Below are 16,563 nucleotides of genomic sequence, written 5' to 3' on the forward strand. Positions count from 1 at the left end.
AAGCTTTCACAAGTGCAATTTTCCATCATTCCATGGACAGGGCCAAAATGCGCCCGGGCATAGGCTGGGGTGCTGAATCCAAGAAGCCATTCATAGAAAGAAAATTCATGAATCCTTGGCGTGGTAAAATTTCACCCAAGCAGAAAATTTGAAATTTTGCCTAAGGCACGGAATCCAAGGAGTCAAGGAAGGTTAAAAAACAGAAATTCCCCTCGGGCGAATTTTCAATTTTGCTATTTTTAGACATCAAATCCTGGCCAAATATGGAAATTTTTATAGATTCCGAATCAGGACGAAATTCCTCATCCAATGAACCTGACTCCTAAAATTTAGGAAGATCCCTAAAAAATAGGGATATGGAGAAAAGCTGGGAAAGTTCCTTTGACGGCACGAGATGACAAGTTGGAGTGGAATTGAGCGAATCACGAGAGAGATCCTGTAGTCTCCCTCCAAAATTGGAAAGAACAGAATCAAGGAGTTAGCGGGAGGAATCTTCCAAAATATGACGCATGACTGGGAGCTTTTAAGGAAGGTTCTAGATTCGAACTCACATGCATGGGAAACCGCCTTGCATGTCATCATAATTAAAGAAAGTATGATGCGCCATAAATGCAGTTACTTATTTGGTACCTCTTGGGAATTGTATATAAGTTGGAAATAACATTTCATTTTTCACGTGCGAGATCCAAGAAAGAAAGAGTAGTGAAGTGAAAAGTTTTCTATACTTAGTCTCTATTTCATCATTTTGAAATATTCCCAGGATGGCAGAACCTAGCAGGACAGCTAACATTTCCAGGCAAGCAATGATTAAAGCAGAGACGAAGGGTTTTCTCCCCCATTCTCGGTTGAATTCGAGATGGGAAGAGATCAGTGATACCAATTTTGGCACGTTCAACTGGGCTGCATTCAAGATAAGAATGTTCGGAACTGCAGGACACAATCCATCTCCAATAGTTGTCAAGATTGTGAGAAGCGGAATAGTTGCAGCAGCTGGCTTTCTTCCCGCCATTCAATGCCCAGATCTAGTCTTGGAATGTGCAGCGCGTTACAATCTGGAGCGGAAGACGATCTCAGCGCCAGATGACAAGTTACTGGCAACATTGACTCCAGAGGCGATTGGTGAAGCCTTCGGAATCCCTTCACATTACTCCATGACATACAGGACCAGCAGTGGAGCCCAAGCAGTCTATGAAGTAGGCCCCACCAGGTGCGCTGATTTGATCAACAAGCCATGGTTGCTGAAACCTAGAGTGCACTTTTCCAAGATGCCCAAGACTCTCACGATCTTTGAGTTCAAGTAGGAGTATGTGGACACGATAAAAATGTTGTAGAGTAATGGGATGCTCGCACGCGGTAAACTTCGAGCCTTGGATGTTCTTCTGCATTGGCGAGATCATGAATTCTAATACATTGATCGACTGGGCCAGATTGATCAGCCATTACTTGCACGAACAACTAAAGAACTTGCAGGAGAAAAAGTCTCAGTCCTTCTTCATGAGTTCCTATCTGTTCTATATGCTGGCACGAAGGGGTGCCTTCGATGGGCCACCAGCAAGAGGAATCATGGGCTGCGGGCCAGCTCAGCTAAAAGTGCATGAATGTTATCCTCAGTTACATCTCCACAACGTGAATTCCTACAAGTTGGCGAATGACACCTTCACCATGTACCTGACACGGCTTATGCAAAATAAGCTGCACATGAGGTTGTCTCCGCAAGCAAGTGCTTTGGTCTAGAAATATGGCGCCATGTTCCTGCAGTTCCCCAAGTTCACCTACATCAGGACACAGCGTTTCTCCTTCCAATCTTACAAATTGCCTAGATATCCGTCAGATAAGCTTATATTGTTCGAGCTCATGAGGCAGTTGACTGCCTACGACCAACTGCAGAAGAAGAAGAAGAAGCAGTCTATTGAATTTCCAGTTGTCTTGGGGGATTTCATGGAGATATGCCTAGGATTGGAGGCCGCTGAAAGTGCAGCAGGCGAGTTGGCATTCTACCAACTATCATTCTACACTTCCAGGGCCCAATATGATCCCTACAGCCAAATCAGGAAAGTTGCCGGTGTCAAATTCATACATAGATTTCACTTGGAGGATTACTGGGCCAGCGCCGAGGACGACTTTGAGGTTCGGAGAAGAATGCACTCCAGACTGCCCCTCGACATCATCAGAAAAAGTGAGATCCATCAGGTGCCAGACTAGGTAAAGGAAGACTCAGATTTGATGCAAACCGAATTCGAGAGGATAAAAGATCAACCTATCCTATTGCCAGATTGGTCGGAGCCAGAGGTAGATGATTTGAACATTTTGGCTAGGCCAGTGCTAAAATTCACTAAGCACTGGATTGACAGGCAGACGAGAAAGTTGGTTGAAAACCATGTCCCTCTAACATATCAGCTGATGGGAAATCTGGATTCTCACAGCGAGGCAACTGAGGACTCTTCACAGGGTCAGGCAGGAAGACAGGCCCGAATAGACAAAGGAAAAAGTGCCCCAAAGAGGCCAAGGATAGCAAAGACGAAGGACGTTCAGCAGGAAGCCCAGCAGGAGGAGCCTCCACTAAAGAGGATGAGGATAGGAAGGGAACATTCACCAGTCAGCTCCGCAAGCGTACAAGAAGTTGAAATGTTCCCACATCCCGCAGGCCCACTTCCAGGAAATGTTCCAGCACCTGATATACTTACCATCAATGCTTCACAGGGCCGTCATTAGCCGAAGAGTCAAAGGCAAGAGGTTTCCCCGCGCCTGGAAGAGGTTTGCCAGGATAATTTCGTAGAGACTATCCCTGGCGAAATGGAAGAGCAATCTCAAGAGCAAGTGCATGCAGGAGAGTATAGCCATTCCATCCCTGCGCCGGATTGGTCGGTAGGCAGATTGGGAAATGAAGCAAGAGGGGAGCCCAATCCTGCTCAGGAATTAGAAGAATTATTGAAAAGGATGGATCAGCCACCTGAAAGGAACGCCCCCCGGAAGTTTTCCAAGGTAGTCAGGGAAGATTCCGGAGCCCGAACCTTGCACATTGCTGAACCTGCTGTGGATAGGGATAGGAGTGAGATCAGGCAGGAGGATTACGTCATCAGACAGGTGGATCTCGGCCATGCTTCCACCGGTCAAGTAATGGGAGATTTCGACGATTCCTCCTTTGCCAGGAAGGAGAAATTGTTGAAAGCGAAAGCAAAGTGCAAGCGGCTGAAGGAGGAAAACGAACTTCTATGCGAGTATGTCAGGAGTTTCAAGAAGCCCCTCAGGGAAGCAGGTCCTTCAGCCACTCCCCCTCCCTTCCTTCCTAAGGAAGTAATTGATGATGTAGAACTTAGAAAGGAAATGGCACAAAATTCCCGAGAATGGATAGATGATGTTTATACTGAGGCAGGGAGATTTGTAGAAGATCTAGCTCAACTACATTCAAGGTTCATGGCCCTTCTAAGTAGATTGGAAACGGCGGAAGGACTATGGGAAGACGTTGATGTCTACCAAGACTTAACCATTTCCCGACTTAGGGCTCTGATGAGGACTCCAAGGCAAACACTGGTGGATGGGAAGGTAATCCAGGAAAATGAAGCCTACGACTTTCCCCGATGGTTCTATGCCATCTGTTCAGGGAAAAACACCCTTGATAAATTCAGCATTGATTCCGTCACCTTGAAGGAATCCATCAGAGGGATACAGGAAGAAATCCTCAGTGCCATGGAAGCTTTATTTTCAAGAAAACTCAGCGACGGGGGAATAACAGTGAATTCTTCGAAATCCCAGTTGCATGATTTCTTCTTCGTCGGTTCGTTTCCCAAGGAACATTTTGCAAATGTTTCTTCATTCTCCGGTATGATGAAGAAAACACAAGAAGCCATGACAGATTGGGAAAGTTTCTTTTCCAGAAGTGAAGAGGAGATTGCCTTGATGGAATTCAACATCGAGAATGTGCCAAGTGTCTCCATTGGAGAATTGGAGGCCGTCGTCGGTAGTTTGATTACTTATGCCATTAATGAGCGAGATAATGGCCGTCCGTTTTTAGACGAGAGTCTTTTGACTGAACCATGATGGCGTATTTATGGCTGAAGGGAACAAGTGACTAAGCACGGGACCGGTCAACGCATGCCACCGCAGGATAAGGGAATCTTCTTGCATGTCGTCCCCTCATAATGGTTTTATGACGGATTCTTTTTGCATGTCACCGTCGCTTGAAGGATGATGGGTATTTATGACGACGTCAGTTATATTCCGAGCATGATCATCATCATGGGCGCTATTTTAGGCCCTTTTAAATTTATTGTAAATGGGCATAATGGGTTAGTTAATGCAGATTCCCACCTTGTTGCATCATGTGTGGGGAATCTTTTGGGCAAACCCTAATTAGGGTTTTGCATGTAATCTAAGCTTGAGGCCTATATAAGAAGGTGACTCCCTCATTTGTAAGGAGGGGAGACTATAGTCAGAGATTGTTGCTAGGAGTTTTTGAAGCAAACACTTAATACATTGTTCAATTGTTGGTGTGTTCTTGTGTTGTTTCATAACTGGCATGGTCTCGTTCTCTTCATAGATTAGATTTGTTTTCATGCAATTAGATGAACTGGATTTGATAGGATTGCTTGTTGCCAAGTCCCTGCTCATACTTTTGGTGTGTAGCTGATTGTTGCATACCGTGCAAAGTTAGTCTGAGCCTCGTTATTGTTATCTAAAATTTCATTGCCCATGTAATTTTAGCCAGAGGATGCATATTTATCGAATGATTGCATTTACATAAAGATACATCGCAGTGTTGGAAAAAGAGGGAAAAGAGGATACTTTCATTTGTATTGAACAATGATAGATTACAAATTGAGTTCATGCATCTGAAGCATATTTATATACACTGAGTTTCTTAAAACCTCACACAAGCCGTGAGCTTAGCATTCTTATCTTTCCTACATATCCAAAACAAAAAAGGATAGAATTAAAAAATGAGTGTGAGGATAACCAGTCATTGCCTTGGGTTGCTTTGACTGGTTATTGGTTGCCCCGTTGCTCTTGTGAATGTTTTCTCGATCTTCAGACTTTGAAAACTCCTACTTTCCTGCACAAAAAAGAAGAGGTGTTAGATCCAACCGATCTAAGCAATGAAAGATTATCCTACGACATATCATTTATTATAGCCTATCATATTTCTGTTTTGAAAGGGCGGGAAAGATAAAGACAAATCACTGCTTCAGAAAAAAGAAATGTTTATGCTAATGTGTTTGTTTCATGTGCAGATAATTAGTTACTCTAATTGGCATGTGCCCCTGACCGAGGCTCCCTTCGGGTATGAGCCCGACATACCCTTTAGAGTAACTAATCTCAGAATATCAAGTGGAATGATGAAGAAACCAACTGAAGCATTAAAGGGACATGTTTGTTTTAAATATGAAACCTTTTACTTTACGATCCATGATATGCATAAAAGAAAATATTAATGAATAAACTGTTTTAAGGGACATATTATTTCAATGTGAAACCTTACAGTACTTAAAAAAGGGTCAATACCACATCGTGAAGATAAACAATCCAATGCAGCAAGTTGGTAAAGAAAAAGAGTATTTGAATCTTAAATGCATGTTCAAACAGTGAGCTGAATGAAATCAGAATTAACTGGTACAGGAATGAGTGTCACGAGCCCGTGCTCGAACTTCATTTCTACATAAGATCAATCCCAGCATGTGCCAAAGTCAGAAATTCAATAAGGATAAAACACAATCTAATATATAAAATCAAGTACTACAACAATTGTCTTTTCCATTCAGTGCAAAAGGACTTCATTGCCCAGACTGGTGATCCCAGTGGAAAGGGTACGGGTGGGGACTCGATATATAAATTTCTTTATGGAGAACAGGCACGTTTTTTTTGGTGATGAGATTCATCCCGATCTTAAGCATACCAAGGTTGCTTCTCCTCAAGTACGCAATATTGGAAGTGTTGCTGGGAACTTGATGATGGCACATGAACATCCAGATTTTGTTTCAGACCTTGCAACTATCCTGACGGCTGCTGAAACAAGAATGAAAATATGTTCTGCTTACTGCAACGGATTGCCTGAATTTGTTAATATTGAGCAATTTTTTGGCATGGACATGGATGGGAAGGTGATAACAGAGATAAATATTCCAGCATTACCTAGCAATTCTCATTTTTTTTAGGCAGAAGGTTGCTCTGAGAAGAGTAAATGCTCATGCTATTGTGACTGCTGCATTTAAATTTGAAGTTGATCCCCAGACAGATAAAATTTTAAGCTCTCCAATCATTGTTTATGGAGACATCAAGCCATTCCCACAACGAGTACATCAAGTAAAAAAAAAAAAGCTTACAGGAAAATCCTATCAAGATCCAAAGGTATTGGAAGAATGTTTAATGCTCTTGCAGACAGAATTGATGCCCGATCCTTCTTTTGGTCGTTCAAAGTATCGATCCTTTTTAGTGGATACATTTTTCTACAAAGCTATCCTCTCTTTATGGCCCAAAAAATTTCCTACCTGCCCGACTTTGTTCAGCAATTAAGAAGGAAATCCGACCAATTTCATCAGGATCCATCAGTTTTGATCAGGGGGACCCATCAGAGTATCCAGTGTCACAGCCACTCCCAAAATTATCAGCTCAAGCACAGGTCACAGGGGAAGTAGAGTACTTAGATGATTTAAAACTTGGAGATGGATTACATGCAGTTTTTGTTCTTTCAACAATAGCAAATGGAACTATCAAGGAGATAGACCCTTCGGAAGCCCTTTCAAAGAAAGGAGCTGTTGCGTTTCTCTCTGCTGATACAATAGCTGCAGATGGATATTGTAATCTTGTTAGTGATTATGAACTAGTTTTTGCATCTAAACGGGTTCACTACTATGGCCAAGCTGTGGGATTAATTGTAGCAAAAACAAAGTCCATTGCAGACGCAGCTTCAAAGCTTGTACATGTTATTTATACCGATGTAGTGAAGCCTATACTCACAATTGAAGATGCTATAAAGTCCAACTCATTCTTTGATAGCAGAGCTCTTGAATTTCAGAGAGGAAATGTAGCTTCTTCATTTAGATCTGACGAAGTCATTGTTGAAGGAGAGGTTAGTATAGGTCATCAATACCATTTTCATTTGGAAACACAAAGGTCCTTATGTATACCTGGTGAGGAGGGTTGTATGACTGTTTACTCATCAACTCAGAACCCTTCACAGGTTCAACAATGTGTTGCAGTAGCCTTGAACAGGCCGCAACACAAAGCAAATGTAAATATAGCACGTGTTGGAGGTGCTTATGGTGCCAAGTTAAATAGAACGCCCCCAGTTGCAATGGCATGTGCAATGGCTGCTGATAAACTTCAAAAACCTGTTCGTCTCTTGCTTGATCTAAATACAAATATGCAGCTTGTTGGTGGTCGAAGTCCATACTTGTGCAAGTATAAAATTGCTTCTTAGAAAAATGGAAAAATTTCAGCAATTCAGATGGAAGTGTTCAATAACCAGGGAGCCCACTTTGATTTTGAGTATCCAGATTTGAGTTCAATCCCACTATTTATTGATGGGGTATATAACATTGCCAACTGGAGAATTGAAGGAAAAATAGCCAAGACTAACTTGCCTGCATGTACCTACATGAGAGGACCGGTATTTGTTGAGACAGCAGTCATGATTGAAACAGTGATGGAGCACATAGCACATGCACTAGGATTTCTGCCTGATATTGTCCGGGAACTCAATATGTATACTAAAGGAGACATGGCACTTTCTGGTCAAGAACTCATATACTATAATGCAAAATTAGTTTTTGATACTGTGAAGGCATCAAGCAATTATGAAAACTGCACCAAAGACGTGAAGACTTTCAATGATCAGAACCAATGGGTGAAAAGAGGAATAAGTTTGGTACCTGTAAAGTTCAATGCCTTCTGGGAGGCGCAGCAAATGATCTGTTTGGTGAATGTTCATCCAGATTGTAGTATTAGCATTTATCATTCAGGATGTGAACTTGGACAGGGACTAGATGTTAAAGTTGCTCAGGTTGCTGCAATGTCATTGGGATCATTAATTGATGGTCATCTAGACATGGATGAGATCTATGTGCACTCAACAACTACTATAGTGGCAAAATGTATGCAAAAAATGTGTGCAAAATGTTAAAAACCAGACACAGCACGTTACTTTTCTGGTAGATGAGTTTGCAGAATGTGAAAAACAAACACAGCGCGTTATCTTTCTGGTAAAAATATATGCAAAATGCAGTGTATGCAAGATGTGAAAAACGAACACAGTCAGTTTCCTGGTAAATGTGGTGCGAGCATACCTGTAGAGAAAAGATTTGCATTTAGAAAGAAGCCCATTGAAAACCCAGCACCTTCATCCATGGCGGCACCAAACCCTCGAGAACCTTCTAAATGGTTTTCATTTTGCAAAATGAAAAATGCGATGGGAGTGAGATATTTTTAGGGTTATAAAACCCTTTGTTATATTTGATAATTCTTCCTCAAGTCCGCTGGGCTTTATTTTATTCAATATGATAAAAATCAAACATATTTGATAAATAAATGTTTATTAATATATCAAATATGTCTTACTTTTATTATATTTTTGTTTTCATTTTTGGTCCAAGACTGGTATTTATTTGTAAAAAGTATTTAATTACAATGCAATTATAAATTGTAATTAAATATTATTATTCGAAATGTAAAAGGTATACTCATATGCAAGAAGGAGACTAAGTCTTTTGACTTAGTTTTGAAGAAGAAGTCTTTTCAGTTTGGAGACATAAGGAGAGCATATAGGATCACTCATAACCACTTGGGAAGCATTCAAAAGGAGTTGAGATATTTTTGGAGACAAGAGCGTCTTTATAGGAACATGAGGTTGTTTGAAACCAAATGGAGCAAATCTAGGGAGGTTGGAGCAATTTTAGGTAAAGGGTCGAAGTTGGACTTTTCCACCATTTTGGGGAGCTTTTATTACTTGGTTAAGTGTTTTGAGGCTGTTTCTAGTGCTCTTTTGGGTTGATTATTTATTAAGGAAGACTTTTCCAGGTTTATAGCCCTTTTTGGTGTCTTCTAGACTCCTCTTTTTGAGGCATTTTTCTTGCATCCGACCCAAATCAGTTGGGGTTTTTTGTACTTAGTGCCTGAAGACACTTCATTTGTAGTTAGTTCTGATTATGCAGAGAAGGCTCTTGTGACAACATTTTGTCCTTAGCATATTTTCTTGTATACTTTCTGTAACTCAATCTTGGAGACCGAATATATGATGACAGCATCTTTTGGAGCAAGGTTTTATTAAGTTTCTTTTTCAAGCCTTCTTTTCTTTCTGTATCTTTGTGTTCATAACATGATTGATAGAGGTAACCAGTGAATTGTATTATTCCTTGTTATTTTGTCTCATCAAGAGCCTAGTTGCAGAAGTGTATTTTGTTTGTAGGTTGCAGTTTGTGTCCACAAGAACATGGAGCTTTCATGTGAATATATATTTTCCTTGATTGCTCAGTCTAGGACCTCTCTGTGAAACATTTATGCAGGCCTATATAGAACAGAAGTGTTACCCACTAAAATAGAAATTTTTTGCAATTAGAGACCTGTCATTATCATTTTAGTTTCCCTCAAAGTTTGGTGAATCACCTGGTTACTTAGTTTATTTTTATTGTTTACTTTTCTCTTCCCTTTTCCTACCAAGTTTTCAGTTGTTAGAAGAGCAAATAGGCGATTTATCCAATAGGAACCGGCCTAGGAACCGGAGGTTTCATTTCAATTTGCGCATTGCCCACATGCAGAAGTGAATCCCATGTTAGGCCAAATTACTAAACTTGTAGTTTAGTAGGGTGCAAATTTGAGCCTTAACAGTTATAAGTGTATGTCTAACTTCGATTGTTAGGAGAGATTGTTCTATTTGATGGTTTCTTTTGACAATTTGAAAATCTTTAGCACTCCCCCTGAAGATTGCACCGCCTTCGTGTAAGTTGTGCTTTGCTGGCGAAGCGAAGCGCGGTTGGATTTTGCACAAGTTATCCTATCTCCTTGTTCCTAGGATTAGATTACCTTTAGTTTAGCTTCCCTCTACCCTATTCCCATTTACTTTTTGCATATTTCATAGTCCGAAAATCTAAAACTTAGAGCTTCATTGCAAGTCATCCATCGATAAATTCTCGAGCTTGCATAGATTTCTTCAACATACGTAAGGCCCGTTGGATTACTAGCAATCACATCTGCCAACTGAGTCACATCCGCAGCATAAAAGGAACCTTGGAGTCGGATGTCTGATTCTTCTACTATATCAGCATGCAATCGTACTTTGATCAAGAGAGAGTGAAGTGACTGTTTGGCAACTTTATTCTGTGCTGTACGCCATCATAAAAAACACGTCAACAGAATTGGCGCTAGAGGGAGGGGCGTGTTTTCATTTGAAGAAGAAATTCTGTCGTTCAAAGAGAAAATTATGACTCAAGATGGTGGTACCTGGCACTAGAAGTTCATGTCCTAATCTACAGCCTGGTTTGGGATTCCACGATCATCAGGAGGATATCATTGCCGACTTAGCCAATTTTGCTCAGAAGATAAGTAGAAGCGAAGAACAGTACAATGAAATCCGGCTGGTGTTGCAAGGAGAACAAGAGAAGGCTATTGAGATCGCTGTTGAGATTGAAAGAGATTTGCTCAACCAAAGGTTTCCGCTTGCTCCACGTGCTCCCCGCCTCCGGTAATCCAAGAAGCTGGAGCGCATCAATTCATTCTCACCAGAGAGACATCAAAGGATTCTGCGATCTACCCCAGGAGCAAAGGAATTCCAAGAGCTTGCATTCAAGCCCAGGCGTGGGAAGAAGCAAACCACATCCTCAAGTCAAGGTTCACCAAGTGTTGAAGACCTTACCCGTTTGTTCCAGACTCCACCACCTCAGCGTTCAGTAACCAGAGTAGTTACTGCGGGTATTCAACAAAGACTCACTCAAGCCCCAACACAACTAGTTGTTCAGCAGCAACCGATACTTGCAATGGCACACCAACAGCAACAGCAACAGCCTCACCAGCAACAACGACAAGCCCCAAGGCTGAATTGGCGCCCTATGAATGCCTCACCACTCGCTTCTTTTGCAGCATATCACAACATGCCAAAGAATTTGGAACACTTCTGCACCAAATTCTACATTAATGATGTCAATCGCACTGCTGAAGAGCACATTAAAGTATTTGAAGACACCATCTAGAATCGGGATATCCGACACGAGGATGTCGCTTGCCGGCTTTTTTCATACTCTTTGGGCGAAGAAGCGTTCTATTGGTACATCAACTTGCCGGTGGACTCTATTGGAACTTGGTAACAAATGAAAGACACATTCCTGGCCAAATTCAAACTTCCCGTCTCCTCGGCAGAAGTATATCGACAATTTATCGAAGTAAGGAGACAAGAACGGGAGCCAATTGGCGCCTTCAATAACAGATTCCAAAGAGCCTACTCCAGGCTACGCTCCCCTTACAATGTGAGTGATGAAGCCGCTCGAAATATATACTATGCGGCACTGGATTGTTTCACCTCTATGTTCGTCCAGCAAACTAACCCTGCTGATCTGAAGACGGCCTATGATGAAGCTTTCAAGATTAGCCTGTGATCACCAGTGACTGCTGCAGGAACGACTCCTTACAATCCACAAGTTGGCGTAGCAAGTTATCTTCTTGCCATCAATCCAGTTCCTGCACCAGCCAATCAGTTAGTGCCGCATCCAGGGGCCCCAATGTCACAGGCCCCACCATCGCAGCCGGTCTATCTATAGAACACAACCACTCCATCCAGGACTCAGGAGGAAAGAGATGACATGAAAGAATTGATAGAGCAAGTGAAAAAGTTGTCTACTAAAGTAACTTACCTTAGAAATCAGAATAACCAGATGCAGAGCATGCAGAGAAATCATCAGCCGTACCAAGGAGGCAACAGAGGGTACCATAATAACCCTCCGAATCATCATGAGAACCATCAAGGGCATAATATTGGGCATCAAAATAACAATCATGGTTTTTAGAATAACAATAATAATCAAGGATTCCATAAAAAAGCATGGAACACAACACCAAATAATGGGGGTGTGCCTTCACCGCTCGACAATCCACCACCCTCCGACGGTAGACCTGTAGACAAGATATTCCTCGCAGAAGTTGCCCTGTCAACTTGGTGTAGGCTACACAACACCAGCCAACATTCTGAGCTGTAGTGTCATGAGTTCCAAGTAGCCGCTGATATTTTTCGGCAAGAAATGAGAAATTCTGAAGGTCCTGAAAATCCTCCAACCACGGGATATGAGATAGTCCCAACGCAAAGATACGACCAGGCTCTTATTCTAGAGGATTTCAGATTCCCGCCCGAATTCGAAGATTACATGCCACCACCGGGATCTTACAGATTCCCACCAGCATCAGCGAATGGCCCCATGGAGGCCCCAGGGTACCATGGATCCTTTAAGGTTTCACCTGACGAACCTCAGGTCAAAGATGGATACATATTTCCTCCAGTGAATAACAGTGTTCTAGTGGAAGCGGTTGGCGAAGTTCAGGCATTTCAACAAACAAATGGAAATTCCACCCCAAGGGCATATCAGAGAAATTATCAGAACCATGAGCCCCTCACATCCTCCATCCCTCCGAATAATTTCTCAACTCTGCCTAATCCCAACGCCAGCAACGTTCCTGGTCTGCCGAAGGATTCACCAGAGTACAGACAAGTAGCCGCTCCTCAGAATGAACGAGTCCCACCATCTGCTCAACCTGCGGAGAGAAGACAACAGGAGAATCCTCCCAGGGAGGAATTGAAAAGATTAAGCTCTTACATTCTGGAAGAGTTCAAGAAGATTAAGATAAGCTTGCCTCTGTTCGAGCTAATGAAAATCCCTGAGGTGAGAGTCATTGTTGGGAAGCCTGAGCGATGCTCCAGTACTTAGGAGTGTCCCGCAAGCCATGACAAATGTTCAAAGGAGTACACCCAACAATTCAAACCTGGCATCAAACACGAATATTGTTCAAAATGTCCTTCCCAATGCATTTGACGCTCCGCAGTAGCCCTCGAGCTTTATTGGAATGGTGCAAAGCTCTCCTCATAATCCACAAGAGCAGAATCCTGTGACGACTCAACCAGCCCTGCAAAATACCCCGTGCAGCAAGAGAAGAAGAAACAACTCAAAAAGTGAGTGAACCTGTAAAGCCAACCTTTACAAAGATCATCCAGGCACTAGCCACAGGTCAAGATTCACAGCCAGAGGCAAGAAACCAAGAAGTTATCAATGGTGGTGAACAAAAAAGGAAGCCCACGATTTGTTACACAGGGAGGGACGAGCCTGCTCCTTTCCTGGTCTTTGTCAGGATCTTTGGCAAACTCTTACACAACTGCCTAATAGACTCTGGTGCCTCAAGCAATGTAATGCCATTGGCGGTGTGTCAGAAACTAGGGATAATGCCCTTACATACAAATAAGAAGGTCACACAGTTGGACAAGACAGAAGTGCCCGTTGTTGGGGAGCTCAACAACATACACATGCAATTGGCCGCCGACCCTAGGGTGCAGAGCTGCATTGATATTTCAGTGGTGGACATCCCAGACGGATATGGCATGCTGCTAAGTAGAGATTGGTCGAGGAAGTTAAATGGATATATCTCCACCGACTTTTCCCACATGTGGCTTCCATGGAAGGGCGTTCCCAACCAAATCAGAATTGATAGCACGCCCAAATTGCGCCTGACAATCACTGAATATGGAGAAGGCAATGAGGTCCTATTTCTAGAAATCGACTTGGGTACCTATAGGCCCAAGTTTGAGGAGGTCCTGATGCTGCATGGCTCAACTAAGACGGAACAGAGGAAGGAAATGCTTGACTCCACGGAAATTCTTATTGAAGATGATCCTAAAGAACAACCAGGTGGAGGTAAGGACATGTTTGACAGCTTCAGAGAATTCGTCACAAGAAGTATGGAGCAAGAAGCTCAGTTGGGCAAAGGCATTGGCACCCGAGATTTGTTACTACCCAATTGGTGCAGAATCCATAATGCCTTCCATTCAGAGCTTACCTGCGAAATGTGTAAACTTGCTATTAAGCAAGTAGTGAAGGTGGTGCCCTCAGACCCAACAATGGCAAATGTTGTAGAAACCATTAATCTTGAAGCCCCTTCCAAAGCAATCCCAGATCATAAGGATTCCCAAAAGGGGGAAAAGAAGAAACAAGCCATCCAGCCACCCCAAAGTCAAAATGCTGACCAAACGTGGACTCTAAGGTTTGATGGATCCAAATCCAAGAATGGGAGTGGTGCTGGAATTGAATTGATTAGCCCAACCGGAGAAGCTTACCTGGCAGCATACAGGCTACAATTCCCTTGCACTAACAATGTAGCCGAGTACAAATCATTGGTCCATGGATTGCTCCTTGCAATCCAGAAGGGCGCAAAATCTTTGCACGTCCTGGGAGATTCACAGATTGTGGTGCGGCAAATAAGAAAGTTATATGCTTGTCATGACAAAAGGCTGTGCCGCTACCGTAATAGAGTATGGGACCTGATTGAAAGTTTTGATGCATTCAACATCAAGACAATACATAGAGGTGACAATGAGGCCGCCAATGTGTTGGCTCAAGCAGCTAGTTCCTTGGAGCCCCTCGCCATGGAAGGTTTGAAGAAATTTACAGTTGAACTAACTTCAGTTCCCTCCATACCACATAACGTTACAAACTTCCAAGTCTTCGAAGATGATAAGCACATCTTGGATTTTCTTACAAACTCGGATGTATTTATGGCACAAGTTATTGATGAAGAAGAGCTTGAAGAAGCAGAATTTGATGCTGACGGGATAATGAACTTAAAGACAAATACTATCCCTCGTGGAATGATTGAGTTGGAAAGACTCTTCGATCCTGATAGGTTGAGCAGGAATCAGACTACAGAAGGAAGCGAATGTGAAGCCGTGAACCTGGGAGAAGATGGACAAACAAGGAATGTGTTTATCGGGAAAGTCTGCACCCCACAAGAAAGGGAAGGAGTTTTAAAGAACCTGAAAGAATTCTCTGATGTTATCGCATGGGGATATGAAGATTTGAAAACTTATGATACTTCTCTTTTTACCCACACAATTCCATTAAAACTAGGAAGCAAACCCTTCCGGCAGAGACAGAGGCCTGTGAATCCGTTATTGGAGCCACTGATTTACCAAGAAGTTAAGAAACTACTCTCAACAAGGATAATATTTCCTGTCAGGCACTCGACGTGGGTCGCCAATCTGGTTCCGGTAAGGAAGAAAAATGGAGAAATAAGGTTATGAATAGACTTCTGGAATCTGAATAGGGCTTCTGAGAAGGATAATTACCCCTTACCATCTTTAGACGAGGTGTTGCAAATCGTCAATGGATCTCAAATGATGTCATTCCTGGACGGGTACTCTGGATATAACCAAGTTCTGGTAGAGGAGGAAGACCGACTGAAGACAGCTTTTACCACCAAGTGGGGTACTTTTGCCTACAGAAGAATGCCGTTTGGCTTGATCAATGCAGGAGCCACCTTCCAGAGGGCAATGGACATAGCATTCCGTGACTTAGTGGGAAAATGCATAATAATCTACATGGATGACCTCACGGTATTTTCAAAAAGAAGGGAGGATCATGTTGATGACCTCAAGAAAATCTTTCAACGCTGCAAAAGGTACGGGATATCTTTGAATCCCAAGAAATGTATGTTTGGCATTACTGAGGGGAGACTTCTCGGACATGTTATCTCCGAGAAAGGGATCTCTATTGATCCAGAGTGCATTGAAGCCATTTCAAGGATCGGCTTGCCCGCCAGCCAAAGAGAACTGAAATCATTCTTTGGTAAGATTAACTTCGTCAGGAAGTTTATCACTGGATTCGCTGAAATCGTGAAGCCATTAAATGATATGCTGAAGAAAGGAGCAAAGGTCGAGTGGACAACTCCAACGAAGCAAGCATTCGAAGAAATAAAGTAGGTAATTGTCAATGCCCCGATCCTGGTCAGCCCCGATTATACCAGACCTTTCTATTTGTATTCCTTTGCCTCGGAACATACCTGCGCGGCAATCCTCACCCAGAGGAATGAAGAGAAAGATGAACATCCGATTGCTTTTATGAGTTCTCCACTGAAAGACGCAGAGTTGAGGTACCCAAACGTGGAGAAACAGGCCTATGCACTGGTCAAGAGTATTAAGAAGTTCAGGCATTATTTATTGAGAAGTAAGGTGTTTGCCATTATTCCTGATGCAGCTGTAAAGACTTTATTAATGCAGAATGAATTGGGTGAGCGAAGAGGCAAGTGGGTTGCCACGATCCAAGAATATGATATCGAGATACAACCAATGAAGATAGTCCGAGGACAAGCACTAGCGCAAACAATTGCCACAACTGGGCCTGGACTTATACAACAGACCTATATCCTGGAGGAGGTATCTCCCGGAGAGTGGTATGATGAAGTCGTTTTCTATCTACTTAACCACAGATGCCCTCCACGGTTGAACCCTGTCTAGAAAAGGGTCCTAGGAATGAAGAGCCAGAAATACATGTTGCAAGGGGCTGTCCTATACCAGAGGAACCACGAAGGAATATACTTGAGATGCGTGGG

General features: G+C 42.6%; 1 pseudogene; it reads left to right on the forward strand.

Moving 5' to 3' along the window:
• Positions 1-2,793: 2,793 nt before the first annotated feature.
• Positions 2,794-8,116, forward strand: LOC131874115 (uncharacterized; annotated as a pseudogene).
• Positions 8,117-16,563: the final 8,447 nt, after the last annotated feature.

The sequence above is a fragment of the Cryptomeria japonica genome, chromosome 3 (assembly GCF_030272615.1).
Source record: "Cryptomeria japonica chromosome 3, Sugi_1.0, whole genome shotgun sequence".
NCBI lineage: Eukaryota > Viridiplantae > Streptophyta > Pinopsida > Cupressales > Cupressaceae > Cryptomeria > Cryptomeria japonica.